Here is a 20,694-nt window from a genome sequence, read left to right as displayed (position 1 = left end):
CAAAAATCAAACTAATAAATATATATATTAAGATGTAAAATAAATAACGTGAAAATGTGATAAATTTTAGTGCATCTATAATATAATCAAAAAAATGTAAAAAATTCACAAAAATATTGAAGTGAAAAAATCAATCCAGAAATGTGTCCGCTATGTGCTAAAACTTCTGAAAACAACAACATCAAATTGACTGGATATGATTTTCTTATGCGCTCACCTCACTTTTAGCCTAACTGAAAATTAGGCTAAAACAGCTTTTTGTCCTTAGTTGGATGGATGAGTTCTTTTCCAGTGGTAGATATCCTTCCATGATTAATGACTTGTAGGTTTTAATATTTCTATTTTTCCACCTGGGGTCTCTCTAGTTAGCTGATCCCTGTGTTGGATTATGGATATCTCCCTGATGAAGCCACGTGACCCGGTAGCGTAACGTGTAGGGGAGGGGCTCTGACGTCACGACGCATTCAGGATCTAACGGCGAGTATAGGCAGTGTGCAGAGCACACAGAGGATTGGAAGTGTTTTACAAAAGCGGTTATAATTTATTGCAAATGTGAGTGGAATGTCATTGAATACACCAATAAAGATATAAAAAGGATAAGGCACTATGTTCTTTTTTCTTTTTTTGAAATAATATGGAGTATTAAAGAGTGGAGGAAAAGGAAGCAGTAGACCCCTGGAGGAGAGGGGGAGAAATCCATCCATCCATAATCCAACACAGGGATCAGCTAACCAGAGAGACCCCAGGTGGAAAAATAGAAATATTACAACCTACAATTCATTAATCCTGGAGGTATATCTACCACTGGAAAAGATCTCATCCGTCCGACTAAGGACAAAAAGCTGTGTTAGCCTAATTTTCAGTTAGGCTAAAAGTGAGGTGAGCGCATTAGAAAATCATATCCAGTCCATTTGATGTTGTTGTTTTCAGAAGTTTTATCACGTAGCGGACACATTTGTGGATTGATTTTTTCACTTCAATATTTTTGTGAATTTTTGACATTTTTTTGATTATATTATAGATGCACTAAAATGTATCACATTTTCACATGTTGATATTTATTTTACATCTTAATAAATATATATATATATATATATATATATATATATATATATACACACACACAGTGGGGCAAAAAAGTATTTAGTCTGCTACCAATTGTATAAGTTCTCCCACTTAAAAAGATGAGAGAGGCCTGTAATTGGCATCATAGGTAGACCTCCACTATGAGAGACAAAATGAGAAAAAAAAAATCCAGACGATCACATTGGCTGATTTGGAAAGAATTTATTTGCAAATTATGGTGGAAAATAAGTATTTGGTCAATATCAAAAGTTCATCCTTTGTTGGCAATGACAGAGGTCAAACGTTTCCTGTAAGTCTTCACAAGGTTGGCAAACACTGTTGCTGGTATGTTGGCCCATTTTTCCATGCAGATCTCCTCTAGAGCAGTGATGTTTTGGGGCTGTCGCTGGGCAACACGGACTTTCAACTCCCTCCAAAGGTTTTCTATGGGGTTGAGATCTGGAGACTGGCTAGGCCACTCTAGGACCTTGAAATGCTTCTTACGAAGCCACTCCTTCGTTGCTCGGGCGGTATGTTTGGGATCATTGTCATGTTGGAAGACCCAGCCACGTTTCATCTTCAATGCCCTTGCTGATGGAAGGAGGTTTGCACTCAAAATCTCACGATACATGGCCCCATTCATTCTGTCCTGTACATGGATCAGTGGTCTTGGTCCCTTTGCAGAGAAACAGCCCCAAAGCATGATGTTGCCACCCCCATGCTTCACAGTAGGTATGGTGTTCTTTGGATGCAGCTCAGCATTCTCTCTCCTCCAAACACGACGAGTTGTGTTTCTACCAAACAGTTCGATTTTGGTTTCATCTGACAATGTGAAATTTTCCCAATCCTCTTCTGGATCATCCAAATGCTCTCTAGCAAACTTCAGACGGACCCGGACATGTACTGGCTTAAGCAGGGGGACACGTCTGGCACTGCAGGATCTGAGTCCCTGGCGGCATAGTGTGTTACTGATGGTAGCCTTTGTTACGTTGGTCCCAGCTCTCTGCAGGTCATTCACTAGGTCCCCCCGTGTGGTCCTGGTATTTTTGCTCACCGTTCTTGTGATCATTTTGACCCCACGGGGTGAGATCTTGCGTGGAGCCCCAGATCGAGGGAGATTATCAGTGGTCTTGTATGTCTTCCATTTTCTAATTATTGCTCCCACAGTTGATTTGTTCACACCAAGCTGCCTGCCTATTGCAGATTCAGTCTTCCCAGCCTGGTGCAGGTCTACAATTTTGTTTCTGGTGTCCTTCAACAGCTCTTTGGTCTTCACCATAGTGGAGTTTGGAGTGTGACTGTTTGAGGTTGTGGACAGGTGTCGTTTGTACTGATAAGTTAAAACAGGTGCCATTGATACAGGTAATGAGTGCAGGACAGAGGAGCCTCTTAAGAAGGTACAGGTCTGTGAGAGCCAGAAATCCTGCTTGTTTGTAGGTGACCAAATACTTATTTTCCACCATAATTTGCAAATAAATTCTTTCCAAATCAGCCAATGTGATTGTCTGGATTTTTTTTCTCATTTTTGTCTCTCATAGTTGAGGTCTACCTATGATGCCAATTACAGGCCTCTCTCGTCTTTTTAAGTGTGAGAACTTGCACAATTGGTGGCTGATTAAGTACTTTTTTGCCCCACTGTATATATATTATTTGTTTGATTTTTTATTACATGAGTTATATAATTTTAAGGTATATCCATGCCTTGCTTTCACATGTAAACGATGAAACCAGAAGTGATGATTTCATCACTTCCAGTTTCAGATCTACCATTTCCTGGCCAGTACGGCCAAGGGGACACATCTATCCAAGCAGATCTGTGCTTGGTTTGATGTTGTGAAGGGCTGGGGAGACACTGGGGTCTATTAGACCGTAGGGGTTTACTAGCCCCACATGAATGCAATCAAGTAAAAATAAATAAGTAAAAGGAAACATTTTTTAAAAATTAAACTACAATATAATGTATTAAAAAAAATAGATTGACGTGTGCAAATGTAAACACACGTCCAGGGGTCACATGCATATGTGCACCACACATGACACATCACCATCAACGCTAGAGTGAGAACAATAATTCTAGCACAAGAGCTTCTGTTTAACAAGAAACAGATGAACTGTAAAATCTTTTAAAGCATCACCTATGGAGATTTTTGGCACATGCCATTTTAAGACTTTGCATGCTTGGTATCTCTTTACTCGATCAACATTACCTTTTATATTTTAGCAAAAATGATTTGTATGCTTACACTAAAATTCATTCTATTATAATTTTTCCTGAAAATTTGTGTTTAACAGTCGTAGAAATATCATGTAACATAAAAATTTGCAACTATCTTTCTTTTATGCAACAGGGCCTCTGCTTTCAGAAAATGTATAATGTAATTTTTTTGCCAAACATTTCTATGTTTGTGCAGAAAATGCAACAATTTGCTTTAGAGCCAAGCTAGTTAACCACTACGGGACCGCCCGCAGTACATATACTGCTACAAGGCAGCCCCTGTGCGCAGGATCATATATATAAACATGATCCTGCATTGCGGGGTAGGGGGCGCGCACGAGGCCGCCCTACCCGCGGCACCGATCGCGGCCACAGGTGTCAATCACCGGGTCCAATGGAGCTCTCCTCCCTGACAGTTTTCAGCACACTGTTCCGGATTCGCTGAGCTCAGCCTTCCGGAACAGTGTGTAACAGAGAAGTACACACCCCGCCCCCTAGTAAAACACTCCACTCGCACAGTTAACCCTTTGACTGCCTCCAAATGTTAACCCCTTTCTCCCCAGTGCCATTAGTACAGTGTCAGTGGTTTTTTTTTTTGCACTTATCACTGTATTGGTGTCACTGGGGATGTCAGTGACCCCAAGTCAGTTCCCCCCCCCAGTGTCAGAATGTCTGCCGCAGTCCCGCCATAAGTCGCTGATTGCCGCCATTAGTATACAAAATAAAAATCCAACATATATACCGCCATTTGTAAATGCTATAACTTTCACGTAAACCAATTAATTTACACGTATTGGGATTTTCTTTAGCAAAGACATGTCACAATACATTTTGGTGTCAATTTATGCCGAAATTTGATTTTTAAAATTTTTTACTGGACATGTTTTGTAATAAAAAGTCCAAAATATGGTTTTTTCTTTTTCTCAAAATTGTTGGTATTTTTTTTTTTATAGCTCAAAAAATAAATGCACAGGCGATCAAATACCACCGAAAGAAAGCCCAATTCATGGGGAAAAAAGGATGTAAATTTCATTTTGGTGCAGCATTGCATGACTGTGCAATTGTCAGTTAAAGTAACGCAGCGCTATAACACAAACCGCTTATGTAACCACTTCCTGACTGCCCTATAGCAGAAATACTGCTACAGGGTGGCACGGATGTTCAAAATCACATATACATATATACGTGATTTACGCTCCCGTGGTTTTTAGGCCCTCCCAGATAGCGTCAGATTGCCTGTCAGTACACCAGTCATCACATTTAACCCCTTGATTGCCAGGAAGACATCATACACAATAAACCTCCATTTCTAGTATAGTGTCTGAACGGATCAATATCTTTGCTCAGATCAGCACAATACCAGCATTCACATTAGTATAGCGTCCCCAAAAACACAGCGTCAGCGGGATCAGCCCCGACACCTGCTCTTTTCCTCTCCCCCAGCATGTGCAGTGTCAGTAGATCACTGTCACTTAATACATTGCACACAAAACTGCAGTGTTGACAAAATCAGCCCTAATCTCTGTCAGCACTTGCCGGCAAATTTTGATGACTCTCATTTGCAGCAGAGTGCCAGTACTAGTGCCGCTCTACCTTTTGGTGAACTGGCCAGCACCAGCGGCCTAGTAAATCTTGGTCTTTCACATACCTCTTAGATTGTAAGCTCCCAGGATCAGGGCCCTCCTAACCCTCTTGTATTGGATTGTATTGTTGCTGTATTGTCTCCCGTCATATTGTAAAGTGCTGACTGTTGGCGCTATATAAATCCTGTATAATAATAATACCAGCACTTCAGTATCACTTGGTGATGTGGCGAGCCCCATAAGTGCAGTACAAGCTTGTGCAGTGGCGAGAACAAGTATTTTCCCGCAACCACTAAGAATTCGCACAAAGGCCTGCAGAGTCCCTAGAATCCTTCCGGATGTGCTTTCAAATCCTGATTGGCAGCACACAAATTCTGCAGCACCCGAACCCCCCCCCCCCCCCCCATTCACTGCCCAACCCGATTCATCGTATGCCCGCGTTCTCTGCTGACATGGCCAGGCATAGATAAGAGAATATAATGTGTTTTATGCATTTCAATGACAAACACACTCTGTTGTCTTTGGGGTGACTCTGAAATCACCTTAATCAAAAATTTGCAGATGTCTATACTCCCCAGCAAAAAATCTGTGTTGATGAGTCCCTCATTAATTTTTCTGGCTGCCTTGCAGTCAAACAATTTCTCCCCAGCTAGCGTGCCAGATATGGGGTCAAGATGTAGAAGACCTGTGAGAGGACAACAGGTTATACTTATAAGTTTCGGATTTATGAGGGAAAAGATAGTTACGTGGTGCCCCCCAGATCCCCAGACTACATTGGGAGTAGTGGCAAGATAGTTTGGGACTTGGTGTCATCCTTTTTCCATATGGGGTACCACTTTTACGTGGACAATTTTTATTTAAGCGTGCCACTATTTAGACATTTGTACAATCTTGGAACTGGCGCATGTGGCACCGTGTGACCTAATGTGTGCCCACCATTAGAAGTGGGTGGATGCAGCACTGTATATTCTAATGGTGGGCATACCACACACTTTTTCTGGCAGAGATTTCTTCTCTTTTTTTCATTCAGTCCACAGGCTGCATCCAAAAAAAAAGAACATAGCATATATACCCAACAAGGACCAGCGACGTACTGGTACGTCACTGGACTTTGGTTATACCAGGATGATGCCTACAGCTGCAGGCATCATCCTGGTATCATTTTTTCTTCAGCTGGCGATTGGCTTTCATAAAAGTAATCCTAGTAGCTAATTAGCTGCAGGGTTGCTTTTACAAGCAGCAGGAGACAATGCCACCCCTCCCCCGCTGCCTTCCACGGTCCGGTGCCATCGGGGGAACCTGAGAATGCAGCCGGTGTTTCTGCCAGCTGACCATAGAGCTGATTGGAGACCAGAATGGTACCAATCATCTCTATAGCCTAAGAAATCGGAAGCTACGAGTGTTTCATCACTTCAGTTTCGCAGGATATAAACAGTGCCATTTGTAAATTGGGAAAATATCTGATCACACTGATTTTGGTTTGATTAGATAATGTTAGGGCAAAGGAGATCTCTAGAGTCTGATAGAACCCAGATTTCTCAAAAAAGAATATATGACAATGCCCATTGAAGTTATAGAGGATATTTGCATTCTCCGTGATAGCATTAAAAGTGATAAAAAAAAATGAAAAGGACAGTGTAAAAATAATAAAAAAATAAAAATAACTAAGCAAAAAAAAAAAATTACCCTTGCCCCCCTGCGCACACGTGCACCTGCGTTCGTGAGCGTTGACCCTGTGCCAGTATGGAAACAGCGGTTGCACTATGCATGTGAGGTATCCCCACGAACATCCGATCAAGGGCAGTAATTCTAACACTAGACCTCCTCTGTAAATCTAAAATGGTAGCTTGTAAAGGCTTTTAAAACATTGCCTATGGATATTAAAAACATATGCAGTTTGTCGCCATTGCACGGGGCATGTGCAGTTTTTTAAAGCATATCATGTTTGGTATCTATTTACTCGGCATACCATCATCTTTTACATGTTACTAAATAATTGGCCAATATATTGTGTTTTTGTGCATTGTGTATTTTTTGTTTTAAATTGCGTTTGAAAAATTGCTGCGCGAGTACTATGTGACATAAAAAATTGCAGCACCCACCATTTTATTCACTAGGGTGTTTGCTTTAAAGAAATATATAATGTTTGGGGTTTAAATTCATTTCCTAGCAAAAAATACTAATTTTTTTCATATCAACAAAAAGTGTCAGAAAAGACTTGGTCTTCAGGTGGTTAAAAGAGTAAGTGATGTGTGGAATAAACTTCTAATGCTGGGCATAAAATGCCTCCACCCCCAAAGCTACCCTTTTTGGAAAGTAGACACCTCAAACTATTTGCTGAGAGGCATGTTGAATCAATAGAAGAATTTATTTTTTACCACAAGTTTTTGGAAAATGGCAAACAAAAAAAATTTTTTTTTTTATTTACACAAAATTGTCACTTAAATGATTTATTGCTCACACATGCCATGGATATATGTGGAATTACTACCCAAAATACATTCTGCTACTTCTCTTGAGTATGGGGGTACCACATGTGAGAGACATTTTGGCAGTCTAGCCAAGTACTGGACCCCAAAATCCAATAAGCACCTTCAGGCTTTTAAAGGGCCTTTTTTCCTCATTACACTTCCTGACTACCTATCACAGTCTCGAAGGCCCTGAAATGCCAGGATAGCACCGCCCCCCCCCCAAATGACCCCTTTTTGGAAAGTAGACACCCCAAGGAATTTGATAAGAAGCATTGTGAGTATTTTGCAGATCTCGTTTGTTGCTACAAGTTTTTGGAAAATGAAGAAAAAAACAAACTTTTTTTTCTTTTCTTTTTTTATATTTCAAAACCTTGTGAGAAAAAATTACTCACCATGCCTCTTTTCAAATTCCTTGGGGTGTCTATTTTCCAAAAAGGGGTAATTTGGGGGGGTTTGGTGTTATCCTGGCATTTCAGGGCCTTCGAAACTGTGATAGGTCTTGAGGAAGTAAAATGAGGAAGTTTATGCACCTTCAGGCTTTCAAAGTGGTCATTGGATTTCAGGCTCCTGTATGTGGCTAGGCTCCCAAAAAGTCTCACACATGTGGTATCCCCATACTCGTTATAAGTAGCAGCATGTACTTTAGGGTGTAATTCCACATATACCCATGGCTTGTGTGAGAAATATATAATTTAAACGACAACTTTGTGTAAAAATTAAAAAAATGTTTTGTCATTTTCCAGAAACTTGTGGAAAAAAAATAAATCTACCATGGACTCAATATGCCTCTCAGCAGATAGCTTAGGGTGTCTACTTTCCAAAAAGGGGTCATTTGGGGGTGTTTGTACTATCCTGGTATTTTAGCATCTCAAGAAATGTGATGGGCAGTCAGAAAGTAAAAGCTGTGTAAATTCTATTATCTATACCATAGTTTGTAGATGCTATAATTTTCACACAAAGCAATAAATATACACTTATTGGGATTTTTTTTTAACCAAAAACATGTATCAGAATACATTTTGGCCTAAATTTATGACCAAATTTTAGTTTTTTGGATAGTTTGACAGAAATGAGAAAATATTGTTTTGTTTTGTTTTTTAATTTCTCTATTTTTTTTTTGTTTATAGCGCAAAAAATAAAAAGCACACGTGATCAAATACCACCAAAAGAAATCTCTATTTGTGTGACAAAAAGGACATAAATTTCATTTATGTACCGTATTGCATGACCACGCAATTGTTAGTTAAACTAGTGCAGCGCTGTATAGCAAAAAAAGGCATAAATTGCAGTATTTATACCATAGTTTGTAGACGCTATAACTTTTTACCAAAAACGTAGCAGAATACATTTTGGCCTAAATTTCTAACTAACTTTGAGTTTACTATGTATTTTTTAAGTAAAAAATATTGTTTTTATTCAAAATTTTCTGTCTTTTTTTGTTTATAGCGCAAAAAATAAAAAGCGCACAGGTGATCAAATACCACCAAAAGAAAGCTCTATTTGTGTGACAAAAAGGACGTAAATTTTGTTTGGGTGCAGCGTTGCATGATCGTGCAATTATCAGTTGCATTAGTGCAGCGCCAAGTAGCAAAAAGAGGCCTGGTCATTAAGGGGGGTAAATTCTCTAGAGGGCAAGTGGTTAAGGTTGAACTAAAAGCAAAACGTACTCCTAAAGCACAGGACACAGGACTTGTATTCATAAGTCATGGCTTATTAGCAGGCTACGTTCAGCTGATTGGACATTTCTAAAACCTTGCTAGGGCCGCCCATAGAGGGAACTAATATAATACTGCCCTCCTCATACCTTATGTACTTCCTGTAGAGTAGATGTTGCTAGAAGGAGGTGTCTTGTTGTGCTACAAAATGCATCAAACGCATGAGTGTGCATCCTTGATGGATCCAAAATCATACCATCTTGCACCAAAAAGAGTTCCTGCAGCTCTTCCATAATTGCACTGCAGGAAAGAGCATGGCTGTGAATGGACCCCATAGAACAGCATGAGAAATGGTCTGTCGTGCTTCAGCAAACACTCAACAAATTGCACAAATGTGAGTACTATTGATTTCAGCATGAGGGCTGGCCACCGGCCTGATTAGCAGTTGAAGTACACACTTCCAAGCAACTGCTAGCTGGCCTTTAATACTTTAATTTCTGACTCTGCCATGTCCCTCCTTTTTGTGTCCTAATAGTGAGCATGAAAGAAGTATTAGCCGATTGAGGATACTGCCTTCTCTGCCTTGCTTAAATCACAACCCTTAGGGCTAAAATTTACAAAATGATCTGAAACTTTATCACCAAAGGATGCTTCTGCCTTGAATAATTCCTTAGCAAGAGGCATCCATTACCTGTCTTTGGCCCAAGCAAGCAGGTTGCATGTCCCCTCTGGGACACTTTAACCACCTTCCGCCCGCCCTATGGTACAATGACGGGCGCAAGGTGGTTCTCTCGTTCTGATAGGATGTCATATGACGTCCTACCATTATCACTGCACATGCACGGCTCAGGGAGCGCGCAGCGCGGCGATCGTCGGTGCGCTGTGTCCCTCTGACATAGCAGATCACGGAAACAACCGAAGAAGTCGGCTCGGTCATGTGATCAGCTGTGTCCAATCACAGCTGCTCACCTGTAAACACGGAAATGCCTGTTATCGGCATTTCTCTCCTCTCGAGCTGTTACGCTGACAGCTTGAGAGGAGAGGAGAGCCGGTAATCGGCTTTCTGCAGAGGGGACATGTACACTGATCATCAGGGCACTGATGATCAGTGTGGCCTGATGGATCAGTGTGGCCCCAGAAGTGCCACCTGTCAGTTCTCATCAGTGCCACGTGCCAGTGCCCATCAGTGCCACATCAATGCCACATATCAGTGCATACCAGTGCACATCAATGCCACATATCAGTGCCCATCTGAGCTGCCTTTCAATGTCGCCCATCAGTGAGTGCCACCTATCAGTGCGCATCAGTGCCGCCTATCAGTGCGCATCAGTGCTGCCTATCAGTGCCAGTCAGTGCTGCCTATCAGTGCCAGTCAGTGCTGCCTATTAGTGCCATATATCAGTGTCATGTATCAGTGCTGCCTTTCAGTGCCCATCAGTGATGCCTGTCAATGCCCATCAGTGCAACCTACCAGTGCCACCTATCAGTGTCCATCAGTGCAGCCTATCAGTGCCCATCACTTATTTACAAAATTGTATAACAAAAACTAAGAAAAAACTTTTTTTTTCAAAATTTTCAGTGGTTTTTGGTTTAAGAAAAAATAAAAATCCCAGAGGTGATTAAATACCACCAAAATAAAGCTCTATCTGTCTAAAAAAATGATAAAAATGTCATATGGGTACAGTGGTGCATGACCGCGCAATTGTCATTCAAAATGTGACAGCGCTGAAAGCTGGAAATTGGCCTGGGCGGGAAGGGGGTATAAGTGCCCTGTAGGCTAGTGATTAAACTTCTGTAGCCTTGTTTTTCCTAAACCATTCATGCAGCATATCTCTTAGCACAAGCAACAGAAAACAGGTCTGATTTAGTTGAATTTTAGTGCAAAACCCAGCCACAAGCCCCCAGTTGTTTAGCTTATATTCCAGTAAGGCAAGGAAACGAAAAGCCCTACAGCATACTACACTGCTTTTATGAAACAAGAATGTTGCATATACAAACTTTACAGTTGGAGGAAAACAATGCAAAACCTAGAGTTTCACAAACATACATGTCCACCTGAGCTCCAGAAGATTATACTCCGCTCATGACCAGGGCATTTTTTTTGCTATTCAGCACTGTGCTACTTTAACTGGCAGTTGTGCGGTCATGCTATACTGTACGCAAATTACTTTTTTATCATTTTTTTTCTCACAAATAGCGCTTTCTTTTTCTGATATTTGATCACCACTGGGTTTTTATTTTTTGCAATACAAACTGAAATAAAAACATTTTGAAAAAGAACCCACAATATTTTTACATTTCTGTTCTAAAACCTATTCAATAAAATCAAATTTCATCATAAATTTAGGCCAAAATGTATTCTACCAAATGTCTTTGGTAAAAAAAAAAAAATCCCAGTTAGTGTATATTGGTTTGCGTGAAAGTTATAGCTCTACACACTATGGTGTACATACAGTATATTTGAAAATTGATGATTTATGATGTATTGACAGCCTGTCTCAGTTGTTGAGAAAAAAAAACAACTTTTTTTTTTAATTTAAAGTAGACAGAATTATTTAATCGGAGGCATGGTGAGTATTTTGAAGTTGTAATTTTTGTCACAATATCTTGGAAAATGAAGAAATACATTTTATTTGTTTACATACTGTCACCATTGCAGGACAGCGTCATCATATGACTGGTGTGTCCGTGTTCAGGGATGCTGACTAGTGACAGTATGTTTAAAAAAATATATATTTATTTAAATTTTTCTTTTAATACTTTCATCAGAGTAGTTCAGTGTCTCTATAGTAACACTTTACTACTCTAAGGAGGTGATCAGGGATTTTTTTTTTTTATTCATATAATCTTTCATTGCTGTTACTATGGTGACCACTGTAACTGCATTGTTTTGAACTATCATGATTGGGTTGTATTCACAACAGCTGTGATTACTAATGATCTGTGATTGACTACAGCTAATCACATGGTACAGGGTGCTGTGATTGGCATAGGTATCATGTTATAGCTGTATGCCAATCGCAGCATCACTCTATAGAAAGCACAGCTGTTATGAATGACATTCTATTCATAACAGCTTTGTTGACATTGTGATCATGTGATGGCATAGCGATCACATGACCCTTGGGCTGCTTAAAGAGGTGATCGCAGGAGCGATGAGCTTCATACCCCCTAACCTCTGGAGCAGGCTAGATGACATACATGTACGGAGCCTGCCCGTGCTGCCTGCATGCAGTAAATGTACCGTGGGCGCAGAGCAACTGGTTAAAGCTAACTAATTTGCATCTGAGCAGCATAAACCAGTATTGCTGTTTAATTAATTTTTAATATTCAAATCAAATCCAGGTCTCCCTGCTTTGTTTTGTTCACTTTGAAAAACACCCCCCCCTAGCATTTCTGGCCATGGCCATCTTAAGTAAGGGCAGATGATTCATGTGGCATTTGCTTCCTGGAATCCATCTGCCCTTAGCTCAGGTGTGCAGGCAGGAGGGTGTGCTTGGCTCAGAAAACACCTTTTTCCCTCCTGAAGACACCTGGGATGTATGACATCATTTGCCTAGGCATGGAAACCAGGAAGTAACTAAAGAAATGTAAAAAAAAATGTCAAACAAGTAAATATGATATAGTTTCCTATCTCTTTACTAATGCTAGCAGCATGAGGATTAAAATAAGTCCGTATTGATTGAGAAGATGAAGTTCCCCTTTAACAAGCGAGTAACAGCAATATGCACACTTGGAGAGTGTTGCTTCCCATCCAACCAACCCAACACCCAATTAGGTTGTAGACTAAAAGAGAAAACATTATTGATTGGCTCTAATATTAGTGTCCAATATTGGAAATGTTTTGCCATTTCCAGAGCATGCGGATCATCATACCCTTGTCTAGTGCACATCTTACATGCAACAGTGAAGGTATCTCCTATGGAATTTAAAACGTTTTTGAGGTGTATGATAGGTTCTATGGACAGTAAACAATTGTGTCAATTTCTGTGTAGTGAGAGTGAAACATATTTCTGTGTAGTGAGAGTGTAGCACATTATTTAGAATGTCAGACCATTCATCATCAGAGATAGGCCCTATATCTGATTGATAGTGTTTAGTACACTTGAGAGTCACAAGATTCATAGAATGCTCTAACAATGCTTTATACGATGATATCTAACCCTTTGTTAAGAGAAGCAGTCATTCAATCAGAATAGGAACAGTCAAGGACTACACACAAGACTGTGCCACGATTGCATGTTACAGTTGCAGATATTAAACCATCTATTGAACACCCCAAACTCCTCTTTCAATGACTGAAAATATTTAATGGGATCTTAAACGCTCAAGTTTTTTTTTTTATTAACAAACATGTCATACTTATCTGCTCTGTGCAATGGTTTTGCACAGAGCAGCCCTGATCTTCCTCTTCTTGGGTCCCCTGTTAGCGCTCCTGGCCCCTCCCTCCTTCCTTCTCAGTGCCCCCATAGCAAATAGCTTGCTATGGGGGCACTGACGTGCTTGCTCCCGAGCCGGTTCTGTGTCTGAGACACACAGAGCATTGCTCAGCCCTGCCTCCCACCCTCTCCTAACTGGCTGTGATTGACAGCAGGGGGAGCCAATGGCTCCTGCTGCTGTGTCTCAGCCAGTGAGGAAAGGGAATCCTGGGAGAGCCGAAGCTCCTGTGCACAGTGCTGGATTGAGAAGGGGCTCAGGTAAGTATTAGGGGGGAGGAGCTACGGGGGGAGAGCGAGACGGAAGTTTTTTCACCTGCATACATAGAATGCTTGAAGGTGGGGGGGGGGGACCTTCAGCCTTTACAGCCACTTTAGGGACTTTTCAGTTATACAGTTGCACAATATAAATGAGACCATATGCAACCAACGTATCAAAGCCTACCAGTTTGAAAAGCTTAGGATAATTAATATTATGAAAAAACTTGGTATAATTCATAAACCCTGGGTGTTTTTAGCTTTCTTCCACACTTTATTAATTAAACACAGAGTAGGTAGTGTTTTCTGGGATTTAACCCATTCCAGTCCGGACACTTTTACCCCCTTCCTGACCAGGGCAATTTTCAGGTTTCAGCGCTATCACCCTTTGAATGACAATTGCACGGTCATGCAACACTGTACCCATATGAATTTTTTACCATTTTTTTTTAGACAGATACCACTTTATTTTGGTGGTATTTATTCATCGCTGGGATTTTTATTTTTTTTGCTATGTAAATGAAAATGTCCAAAAAATGTCCATGGTGGCACTGTACTATTTTTGGGGGGTGATGAAGATTATTATTTTTTTTTTTTTACACTGATTGCTTTTATACCCATATAGGATTAAAAGCAATCATTTCTCTTTCTCTCTGTCTGCATTTTTGCAGCCATTGAGAACTACTGAGTGAGCTGTGATTGGTCACAGCTTGTCACATGGTACAAGGCTGTTGTGAATAGCCTTGTACCATGTGACTTCTGTGATCATTCACAGATTTCACACGTAGTAAGCAATGATGTCAGAAGTGACATCTTGCTTACTACTTTGCATGTGATCACTGATTGGCCAATGCCAATCAGTGATCACATGATCGGGACCTTGTACAGAGGTCCCGTCCGACGATCGGTATTTCACTGTGTCCGGAGGACACAGCGGGCAATCGGATCGCGGTGCTGTGCGCTCCCAGGGAGCGCGCACAAGCAGGGTGGCGGGGAGGCTGTTTATAAATGGCCACCCAACCCTGCAGTGCCACAGTCCGGCCGTTAATATACAACGGCCGGTCGGGAAGTGGTTAAATCTCTCAGCTTACAATCTATCAAATGGACATTAGGAAAAACAGTTGCTGTGAGAGCTTTGTTAGAGTCCCGATGCTCAGCTGTTATTCACCCTGTTAGGCATTGAGCATTTTGATAACACTGGTAATGTTAGCTGTGTAAAGTCAAGTTAAAAACGTGAGTTTTTTAGCGTTTTGAAATCGCTTTTAGCTGCGTTTTGCCGCGCTTAGCGGCATTTTGCCGCATTTGCGGTTTTTAGCATTTTGTTTTCACCAAAAAAATATTTTTTTAGGAAAAGTAAAAAAATGCCAGTTTGTGGCGTTTTACCACATTTTGCTGCTTTTTTCAGCATTAGAGCTTTTTTACAGCTAAAAAATTCCTCTAGAATCCCACTAGTCCAGCCAAAAATTCCTCTAGAATCCCACTAGTCCAGCCAAAAAATATTGATTACGGTCTTTGTGTGCGTGGACACATAAGTTAACATGCTGGGGGGTTTACTGGCTGCAGAAAAAAAATGTCAAAAGCCATAAACAGCAGCTGTAAAAACATCCAGTGTGCATGAGGACTTGTGTGTTGTAATTGTGAATCTAAAAGGTAAACCCCCAGCTTCTTTAGGATTTGTTTTGTTTCCAATTTAATTCTAGGGCTACATTTTTTTCCAAATAGGTCCGCAAAAGATGGTGTTAGATTTTTTGAACTCCTGTAACAGAATCCAAAGCAGGTCTTTATGTAGTACATATAGTAACTGAGGGGTTCATATCTTTTTGATAAGATTGACAAGTCTCACAAGCGTCAGTGATTAGTTTATATCAACTTGCCAATTTGCTTTTAATTTTGGTGATCAAGGACAGAATATTAATAAATATTTAAATATACAGTGGTTGTGGGGGGTCTGCAGGCAGGGGGCTCATCGGAATCCTGAAGCCCCCTTTAATAAGAGGGTCCCCAGATCCCGCGCCCCCCCCCCCCCCATGTGTATGAGTAATGGAGTACATGGTACCTCTACTCATTCACAAAAAAACAAAAAGTGTAGTGTGAAAAAAGACAGGACACAGTCTTTGACAAGTCCTTTATTAAAAGAAAAAACGAAAAGAATGTCCCCCACAGTAGATCCAATGTCAATCACTATGTCCGCAGCCATCGTCGGGAACAGAACCTTTTTTTTTTTTTCTCTGGTCGCAGCAGCAGTGGGCATCATTATTGACATTGGATCTACGTTGGATTCACATGGGGTGGGGCGGGATCTGGGGGCCCCCTTATTAAAGAGGGCTTCCAGATCCCTGTAAGTCCCCTGCCCTCACACCCCCACAACCACCATCCAGGGTTGTGGGGAAGAGGCCTTTGTCCCCATCAACTTGGGGACAAGGTGCTTCGGGGGGAGCCCCCCTGCCACATAGCACCCCCCAATGTTGAGTGCATTTGGCCTGGTATGGTTCGTACTTGCTTCCTCCCTCCTTTCCTCACCTGCTATGCTGCATGCTTGGATAAGGGTCTGGTATGGATTTGGGGGGAGGGGGTGCCCTACGCCAATTTTTTTTTTTAAATTTTGGCATGGGAGTTCCCCTCAAAATCCATACCAGACCCAAAGGGCTTGGTATGGATGGGAGGGAGGATCCCACACCATTTTTTAAATTAGTTTTTTAATTTCTGACAATTCTTTTACATTCAGCTGTCTGTGGGGAACCCGCTGACAGCTGAAACATTAACACATGGTTGTCACTACTAAAATACCGCATGACTTAATAAAATAACTCATGCAATATTTTAGTAGCGTTTACTTTTTTCTGACCTCTGGAAAAGATTAATTGGTTTTAAATGCATTCCTATGGGAAACGGTGTTTCGGTTTGCAAATTTTTCACTATACGAAAAGTCCTGCAGAACTAATTAAATTCGTAAACCAAGGTATTACTGTACTTGGGTGTATAGTTAAAGCATAAGTTCACCTTTGGGAACATGTTAAATGTTCCAACTATTTTTAGGTTGTAGTTCTCAATGAAATACCAGTGAACTATTGAGCACTCTAGGTAGTTCATTGAGTCTTCCGGTTATTGTGTAACTGCCTGCCCATGCAAGGTACGAGCAGACCGCTTACACTGACAGTCTGCAGGAGCCCTGCATTGCACCTGTGATCTACTGATCACGGGTGCAATGCTTTCAAGGCTTGCCTGTAAAAAAAAAAAAACGCATTTTATTATTTTTGTAAAGATGAACGTATCTTTTAATACCTAGGTAAACAAAAGAATCCACCAGTTTTATTTGGGAGGCAAAACACGGGTTTTCCCTTTTTCTAATTAATTGTAAAACCTGAGAAGACCCCAAATTTCTCTATCGGCCCATCAAACTCTCAAGGACAGCACAAGTATCCCCCAGAAAAAGCAAAGCATCATCTGCGTATAAAGCTGTTTTCTAAGTCTTATCTTTTGAATCCTACTATAGATAGATCTAAGCATTTAGTGGCTGCCAGTGGTTTAATGGCCAAGACAAATAGGGGAGAAAAGGGCATCCTCTATACAAGGAAAATGGCCCTGAGTGGATGTTGTTAACTCTTAATTGAGCCGTCGGTGCTTGTTATAACAACTTCACCCAGGTGATAAATTTGGCACCTAAATTAAAACTTTCCAATGCTTTCCACAAATATAGTTACATAGGTTGAAAAAAGACACTAGTCCATCTAGTTAAGAAAAAAAACACACACCCACACAAATAGAGAACCTCCATATACAGTATATTATCCTATACCCACAGTTGATCCAGAGGAAAGCAAAAAAAAAAAATGAAAGCATTATCCTCCTCTGTGGGGGGAAAAAAAAATCTTTCCTTATCTCCCATGAGGCATGATCTACCAGAACATCAAGATCCTTTTCCACCATTTACTCCCCCAGCTGATCTCCTAGCGTGTATGATTCATGCAAGTTTTTAGCCCCCAAGTGCATAAATTTACATTTATCAACATTAAACCTAATTTGTCACGTAGTTACCCAATTTAATTGTGCATTGAACTTGGCTTGGACGTTGGGCATATCCTGTAAAGAACATAATTTTACTGCATAGCTTGGTGTCCTCTGCAAACACTGATATAGTACTTTTAATCCCAGACCCAATATCATTTATAAATGTTAAACAGTAAGGGTCCCAATAGAGAACCTAGTGGTACACCACTAATAACCTAAAACCACCCAGAGAATAAATCATCTAGTCTCTGATTATGGTCCTTTAGCCAGCTTTGTATTCATTTACAAACTGAATTTTCTAAGCCTGTAAACGTTAACCTCTTTATGACCGCTCTATAGCTGCATGACGGCTACAGCACAATCATCCAGTTCTGTGAGGGCGTCATATGACGTCCTCTCAGAACACGCCCCCAGCGGTTCGCACCCAGCGCTCTCTGTGATAGCTGTGTCCTTTTGACACAGCTGATCACATGACACAGTAAAGAGCCAATCACAGCGGCCTTTTACCACATGATCAGCTGTGTCCAATCACACCTGATCACCATGTAAATACACTTGCCGGTCATCAGCAGTACTTTCCTCACGCTGCCACAATGTAAGGAAAGTACTGCCGATAATTGGCAACTGTGAAAGGATTCATCTACACTAATCATGGCACTTCTTTATCAGTGCAGCCCCAAAAGTGCCAAACAGTGCTGCTCGTCAGTGCTGCCAATCTGTGCCCATCAGTGCATGCTTATCAATGCCCACCAGTGCCACCCCATCAGTGCAGCCTCATCAACGCATATCAATGAAGGAAAAAAATTACCTGTTTGCAATACTTTATAATAGAAACAAAGAGAAACTTTTTTTTTTTCTTTTTAAAATTTTCGGTATATTTTTGTTTACAGTGCAACAACCCCCCCCCCCCCCCCCCCCCACAGTGGTGAATAAATACCACCAAAAGAAAGCTCTACTGAAAAAAAAAAAAGACAATTTCAGATGGGTACAGTGTTGCATGATCACTGAAAGCTGAAAATTGGCCTGGGCAGGAAGTGCCCAATAGGCAAGTGGTTAATTTACACATTGGCCGCGTGTGGTAAACTGCATCAATTGCTTTGGCAATAAAGCCAAATAAGACCATTTACCATTATCAAAAGTCTTAGTGGCATCCAGTGATGGAATAGCTGTATTTCCTGGGTTTGACATTGGGAGTTGAAGATTTAAGTACAGTCATCTATCTAGACCTATTTGGGATAAACCCCGGGCATTAAAAATTTAACCACTCAGAGTCTCAGGTAGATGACCATGTTTTATATCCCACCACTGGTCACACTCTTTAACACCAGTTCCACCTAGAGCCTTTTTAAGGTATTGAGGTGCTTCATCCTGTCCTTTCACCACAAGGATTCATTACATAACAGCCTGGGTTACTGTTCTGGACATGCATTCCCTATTTTCCAAACGCTACTCGGTGAGTACCCCCCAGAGTATTCACTTTTAGCTATAGCAGAGACCAGACAAAAGGGAACCTATTCAAAATCGAAGGCAAGTATTCACTCTGCTAAAGCCCCACACAATGCTCGACCTTAGAGGGACGATGTGTCCTTTGCACTGGAACATTACCTAGTTCTAACACCACTCTCAGATCCTAGCTTTATTTCAGGCACACAGTGTGCAGCCTCAATGGCAGATGCAGAATTTTCTGCATCTATGTCACAATTATCTGACAGATTGCTACGTTACTATCTAGCCATCTTTGTCCTGAGCTCAGAAACATCATGCCTTTTCTCCTACTCCAGTTTCTCCATGTGAGTCAGATCCCATTATGCTGCTCCTAGAGGAAGTAGATACAGAAGGGAATGAGGAGGATATTGAGGTAGTATTGGAGGAAGCTGTAGAAGATTTCTTCCCCAGGCTGCCGTCATGTTAGAGGGAGCTTCATACAACATGCTTGCTAACATTGAAAAGCTCATTGCCCCTGTCCACATGAGCCTTGGCATTGTTTAGCCTGACCCTCCTTCGTCTTGCCATGCACCTTTAACCCTGCAAAACTTTCCCAGTTCATGAACAAATAGAATGTGCAGTCTGTGACAATTGGGTCATGCCAGAAAGGATTATCACTCCTCCCAAGTTTTTGCCTCCCTCTATCCAGTGAAAGAAAGCTTGCAAGAAGTGGGCTATTCCTGTGGTTGATCCTGCCGATTCTGTTACAAGCAAACACTTCGCTGTACCTATCGAAAATGTTCCTCCTTTAAAAGATTCTACAGATAAAAGGTTTGAGAAATTTTCATAATTGCTCTAATATCTGTTCCCATGAGCAGAATCTCATTGCCTAAAGCTTGGACAGCTGAAACTGTCTGCAAAAGCCGCTTCTTCCTAGAAAAACATTTGTTTGGTGAAGCACTTCACCAGTTTATCAAAGAGATCACCAAAGGAAAGGTTTTAATTCCACAAAGGAAGATTCCAGAAACCTCTTCTTGGGAGCCCCTAGCTCCACAAAACCAGGGCTTTTGCCTGCTGTACTTCAACATCAAAGCCTAAGTTCAGACTTTTTCAGCACAAGGTTTGGCTCACAAAAGTCACAAAGCTTTCCCCAGAGCCTGCTTCACATTGAAGGGTCATTCTCTCTCCTAAGAGTGTGGGGATGTCTGTTACAGTTTGCCTATCTTTGATCACAGGTGTCCCAGACTGCTCAATGTGACGTGTTCAATACTTATTTTACCCACTGTGTATACGCATGTGTGTGTAAATGAAAATATATACTTTTTTTTTTCCTGTCTCCAAGCAAGTGTAGTTTCCCTATGGTGGTATTGTACCGCTGTCATGTACAATGGCTGGCTGCTCTAAGATCACTGTATATCAGTACTGCCAGCCATTATCTCTGATCACCACCACAGCAGTACAATGTCACCAGACCACTGCTGCCAGTCAGTATCCCTAATCACCTCCGCACCAGTCAGTGTGCCGAATCACTGCCACCCACTCCATGTCTCTAATCACTGTCAAACCAGTGACATTGTC

The 20,694-nt window shown here is 41.2% G+C and overlaps 1 protein-coding gene across 1 annotated transcript in view; it reads left to right on the top strand.

Annotated features, from left to right (window-relative positions):
• Window positions 1-20,694, top strand: part of ASZ1 (ankyrin repeat, SAM and basic leucine zipper domain containing 1) — a 361,039-nt gene that overhangs the window by 278,652 nt on the left and 61,693 nt on the right. The window lies entirely within an intron of this gene.

This window comes from Staurois parvus, unplaced genomic scaffold (assembly GCF_062004578.1).
Source record: "Staurois parvus isolate SC_StPar_1 unplaced genomic scaffold, SC_StPar_1.0 ptg000120l, whole genome shotgun sequence".
NCBI classification, from domain to species: domain Eukaryota; kingdom Metazoa; phylum Chordata; class Amphibia; order Anura; family Ranidae; genus Staurois; species Staurois parvus.
Note: the sequence above shows the minus strand (reverse complement) of the source record. Positions and strands in the feature narration are given on the sequence as shown.